Genomic DNA, 6,000 nt, shown 5'->3' with positions numbered 1-6,000 from the left:
AGAAGGGACTTGTACACTATGGGTACAGTGACCACACATCTCAAATTATGTGGGATGAAAAATAAATTTGTCTATTCCGATAACCTCATATAGATATTCATATATTTAGAGTTCACATTCTAAGTGTTGGATTTGAGAACAGCTTATTTGAAAGACAGTCTTGATTTGCTTTCCAACCAAAGACACACGACCTCTGCCAATAGCATGAAAACACATGCTCAGTCTCTTTCTCTTTTTAAGTTCAGTATTTGGCCTGGGAGATGCCCTATTCATGGGCCAGAGTGTGATTCAAAGACGTGGATATTAAGAGCAAATCCTCGCTATCAGATTTCACTGCCTCTTTTATAGTTGTCTCTGGAAAGCTATCTGCCCCTAACCCTCGGATCAAGATATTTCCTTTGAAATTGAACTCTCAGAAAGCATAAAGAACATCCACCAAAAATAGTCCCCTAACTCTGTTTTCTGGTTCCTCCAGTCTCTTCTCTTACCACAAAATTACTTTGAAATAAGCAGATTTTCAGCCGAAAGCGGTTTGGCTCAGTGGATAGAGCATAGGCCTGTGGACTGAAGGGCCCCAGGTTCAATTCTTGTCAAGAGCACATACCTTGATTGCAGGCACATCCCCAGTGGGGGGTGTGCAGGAGGCAGCTGATTGATGTTTCTCTCTCATCGATGTTTTGAGCTCTCTCTCTCCCTTCTTCTCTGTAAAAAATCAATAAAATCTATTTAAAAAATAAGCAGATTTTCAGTAGAGAAAACTATAGATTTTCTGCACCTAGCAGCAGACAAGGGGGGCACTGTTTTGTTACCCATAAAGATGTTCAAGATTCCCCACAGCCTCCCCCACTCCCTAGGTGTGCAAAAGGAAACTGACCCAGTGAGGATCAGTGCTTTGCTGAAAGTACCACTGTGATTGGTTGACACTATGACAGGTTAGTGGAATCTCACAGGCAAAGTAATGTAGCAGGCTAGTCATAATCAACCTCTGTAATCTTTACCCTTTTCTTGGGTACAGATAAATCAGCCACAAATCCTGCATTTTATTAATGTGGGTGATGTGGCCTGCTTGTGTTTCAAAACATTTTCTTGGCACATTAAAATGTCCAGAAGGAGAAGCTCCTGTCTTAAATTAACCAGACTTGAAGGAGAAGGAGTCTCTAGGAATTCTCAAATACACAAGAGTTTGGAGTAGGTCATTATTACTAGGGACAAGCAGGAAACACACACATGCATACACATACACACCACACACACTACACAAAACTGATTATCTAAAAAAAAAATGAACCAGACAGAAAAGAATCCTGTGAAATTTTCATACAACCCCTGTCCTCCCTGGCATTATTGTGAAATGACAACCGGGAGGAAGTTGGGGCTGGCAAAATACAGGAGATGTAATAAAACAGGGAAGAGTTTTGCTCTGGGAAGCATCTTTGATGCATATGGGATTGCAAAATGCATCAATAATCGAGGTAAAAGTACACCTGCTATTTGCAGGCAGTAAAGCAAGAGCAAAGTAAACAGAAGGTCTTGATTTGATTTAAAATGAGGAGGGAATTTGATAAAACAGAGGTCAGATTGAAGAACAGGGGTTAACAGAGCAGAAACAAATCAGCATAAAGATTTGGCGAGAGTGTAGAGATGAGTGGAATAATCAGCCAGACACTAAGTATGTTGGACACTGGGCTCCTGATGTGGGGAAAGAGTTTGTGCTATGAACCTCAGGAGGAACAGCAGCAGACACGGTCCTTTTTACAGAGAATCTTATTATCCTGTTGGGGAGAAAAGATGTGAGCTATAAAAATGTTAGATTTTAATACAAATAGTAATAAGAAAAGACAACAAAACCAAAATGTCACACATAATTCAAGAATTACAGAGGTAAATCACACAATTATATCTGAAGATCTTCACCAACATTAAAGGGAAAATTAGATAGTTCAAATCCATTTCTGGCCAAATGTTTATCCCATATAACTATTTGAATTTTGATCATAAGAATTGATTTAACACAGTCTAAGATAAAATATTATATACATAGGATGACTTTGTTTCTATACCAGTGATTTTTTTCAAAATTTAGCTTCAGTCTTTGATCTCTGGGCTTTAAAAACATTAACTGCTATATTTGATAGCTGAGAAGAATAAGCTTTATAAGTCCTTTGCTTTCAAACGTGTATTTGATTTAAACAAAGGAGAAGGCTGGTAAAATATAAAATCAGTCCCTACACTTAATTGAATTTAGTTTGAGTGCCAATATTTTAAAATTAACTTTTGATCCCAGGGAAAATCTCTCCTTATATTATTTTTTAAATCTTGTAAGTATCATTAATTATGTACAATCATTTGTGACATTTAAATATTTAAAGACTATAATTCATGCAATATAGGCTGAAGAAATTTTGTTTTCAAGGAAAGTTTTTAAAAACCCATCTTTTAAAGAGTTTCTAAATTGCTCAATGAATAATACTTGTTGTTATTATTCTCAATCCCATTATCATTACTCCTCTATTTGAGTGCCTAGATCTTGCACTCTATTGTCACATCACCTGGACATGACAAATTTGCAGTGACAATAAATAGATCAAAATATAGAAAAACTCAAATTCAGAGAGGTACAGTGACTTGTCATCCAGCTAGAAAGTGGCTAGGTGAAGTTCTCCCCAGATGTGCCTAATTCCAAAATCGCCATTCTTTCCACCATGTTATATTTCATCTCTGGAGAGAATCATGTGAGGAAGTTGTCACATTCCATATATGTGTGTATGCACATGGATGCTTATATGAAATGTTTTTTCTTAGATTTGTCTCATTTTTCTTTTCTGACATCAACCTTTACAACCTGTATCCTACTTTTAAAAAAATAGCCAAAATATCAATAACTAAAAATAACACCTGTTTTGTGTTGCTATGAACTCTTGGACATATTTTCCCTCCTTTGTTTTTGATTACTAATATCTTAGTGACTTACATAGTGTCTTACCCAAAGCAGTTCATCAGTATCCTTGAGAAGATGGAAGGCTATGACTCTGTATTTATATCTGATGGTTTACATGTAACACTAGTTTGCCCTCAGATCCCAGAAAGCCCCAAAGCACATGGAAACCTTATTTTAAGAAGCATTAATTAAAGTATTAATATTTTAAAGTACTCTGTTATGGACAGTACTTTAAAACTCACATATATTGAAATTTTTTAATATCATGTTAGACAATTATATAATCCAAGAGTTATAAGGCCCTTGGAGATAATGATTCAACACTTTCATCTTATCAAAGAATAAAATAAAACTTTTGAGAAGTTAGGATATCCTTATTTTAAGATTTACTAATATTTGAAACTTACCAAGGAATTCAGAGGATTTACTGTAACATTTATTTCATGAATAAGACTGTCTTTATGTTGGTGTCTGCTCTTTCCCTACTAGGGAAAATTCAAGAATCATCAATTTTCAGTACTGTTCTCTCACAACTGCTGCTTATTTGTTCTTGAACTTGGTAGATTCCTGGTCAAGGGCACGCACTTGAGTTGCAGATACAGGATGCATGCAGAAGGCAGCAGATTGCTAAGTCTCTCTCTCATCCATGTTTCTTTCTCTCCCCCCTCTTCCTTCCACTCTCTCTGAAGATCAAAAGAGGGAATATCAGAGGGTGAGGGTTAAAAAATGTCCCGAGGCTTATTCTGATTCCCCTTGGAGTCAGAGTTTTAGAGATTTTTGACTCTGTGAGGCATGAGACCTGCCAGATATGCATGGGTAGAGAAGCAAGAGAAATCCATATATACATATGGCAATGCATGTGTTCCTTTGGGCAAGATACAATGGTCACTGAAACAGCTGTTATCTCTCAGCAGCTGCACACAGGTTATAGTGATAGGTCTACTTGTTAGTATAGAATAATAACCTATAGTGATATCACTATAGTATAGAATGCAGCTTTATTAGCAATAGAACCATACCACACATGGACCATTCTTCCGTCTATGGCACTCTAATTTTGCTCCTCACCGGAGGAAAGAAAGAAATTGATTCCACAGGAAATACTGTAGTCTAACATAAATACAAGTTGTACCCTGTTCTAAGCACCTGGAGCCCTAGAGTAATTTTGGAAGTACCTTTGAATTTTTGGCCATCAACCAAAATTTGTTTGAGACTATACTATTTTGAAACTTGAGTTCTAGCACTAAATAAAATAGTAAGTTGTTAAAAATAATAAGTGATGGTGTGTAGAGCAAGGGGGTCCCAAATGGAGTAAGACATATCTTACTCAATAATATGATGGTCCTTTCAGATATAAGCAGTGTTGGTCACAGCCTAGATAGAATTTTTGGAATAAATGTCACTGAATGAAAAGCAGTAACATTGGCTAAGAGAAACATTCTTTTTTCCTTAATAAAAGAACATATGGTTTCCAGGCCAAGGCATTAATAGGAGAAACAAATGCACAAATCCAGGAAAAAGAAATAGGTTAGCATTAATTCTAGCCTTGCTTTATAGCGATAAATGTGTTCTTTAAAGTGACTAATTGAATACATAACAAGAAACGATATTCTTGGAAAATAACAAGCAATTGAGAACATATCACTACCTTGCAGAAATCCTACTCCCAGTAATTCATACTGAAACATGGACACAAACAAAGAAAGATTAGTAAACCACCACAATAGCTTAAGGTTTTGTAAAATGGCTGAGAAAACAGTCTTTACTCTGCAAACTTTGGGCACAAAACTACTTCTCTGATCCCACCTGCTTCTGCAGGAAATCACACGTGATGGCCCTATAACAAGTCATGAATATCTCAAGGTATGGCAGTGGATTATGTACACCAGATGGGTAATAGCTTGAATTGGCTGCTGGCAATGTCTTCACTTGATGGTACAAATATGAAAATTCTCAAAGCACCACTGGGTTTCACACATTGCATGTTGTCACCTGATACCCCAAATGTGACTTTGCAACATGACTACATCTGGGTCATTGATAAGGAGAACATTGCAGGGAGAGCCCCCAAGTGCCACAAAATAACACACCTGTAATGTAAAGATTGGGAAAAAGAACACATACAAAGGATGTATCAGTTTATTTTCCACTAGAGGCCTGGTGCATGAAAATTCATGCATTGGAGCAGGGAGGGTCTCTCAGCCCAGCTTGCCCCCTCTCACAGTTCGGGAACCCTCAGGGGTGGGAGGCGACTTGGCAATCAGGGGAAGGTGACACCTCTTCACACCTCTGTTGCTATCACTGCTATTGCTAGCAGAACAAGCCTCTGCTGGCCCTACTTACCTGAACCTTGGGCGGCCCTGGGTGGCTGGACAGCCACCATCCAAGGCTTGCTTGTGCCTCGCGCCTGCCGCCATGGCAGGCCTGAGGGGACTGGGCACCACCATTTTGTGGCTGTTGGCACTGCCATATTTGAGGCTTGGCATTCAATTAGCATATTCCGTCTTTATTGGCTATGGGCACTGCCATCTTTCTGACAGTGTGAAGGTCAATTAGCATATAGCCCCTTTATTAGATAATGATTGCTCCAGAGGGCACCTTCAGAAACATGGAGAAGTGATAATGCAGTTGATGTCAACTCAACACAATGAAAAACTTCCCACCAGTGAGAACAACCCAAGAGTGGAAGGTGCAGTCAGGTCCTTGTTAATTCATGTAGTCAAATCAAAACCCTATCCCCCAGGATGTTATTGAGGACAAAGTTCAGAGTTGAGCTAAATAACTAGATAAGGATTTAAAAGCACAGGACCCCTGGAAGAGGGTGTAATTTTATTTCCCAGCTATTGTGCATATTTTTATTTTCGTTGACATTTTGGAAGTGAGGAGGAATTTTCTGGAGCATCTGGGAAACATTTGATATGGGAGATTTGAAAGCAAAAAATATTTCCTTAAGATTATCAGAATTTCTGAGCTGACAGATTTATTGGCTTTGATTAATTTGAAAGTAGATTTGCTCTAATGTGAGAAGTGTATGTGTTTATTAGCAGTATGATTGAGGGAGG

The sequence above is a fragment of the Pipistrellus hanaki genome (assembly GCF_964339955.1).
Source record: "Pipistrellus hanaki genome assembly, chromosome: 14".
In the NCBI taxonomy this organism is placed as follows: domain Eukaryota; kingdom Metazoa; phylum Chordata; class Mammalia; order Chiroptera; family Vespertilionidae; genus Pipistrellus; species Pipistrellus hanaki.
Note: the sequence above shows the minus strand (reverse complement) of the source record.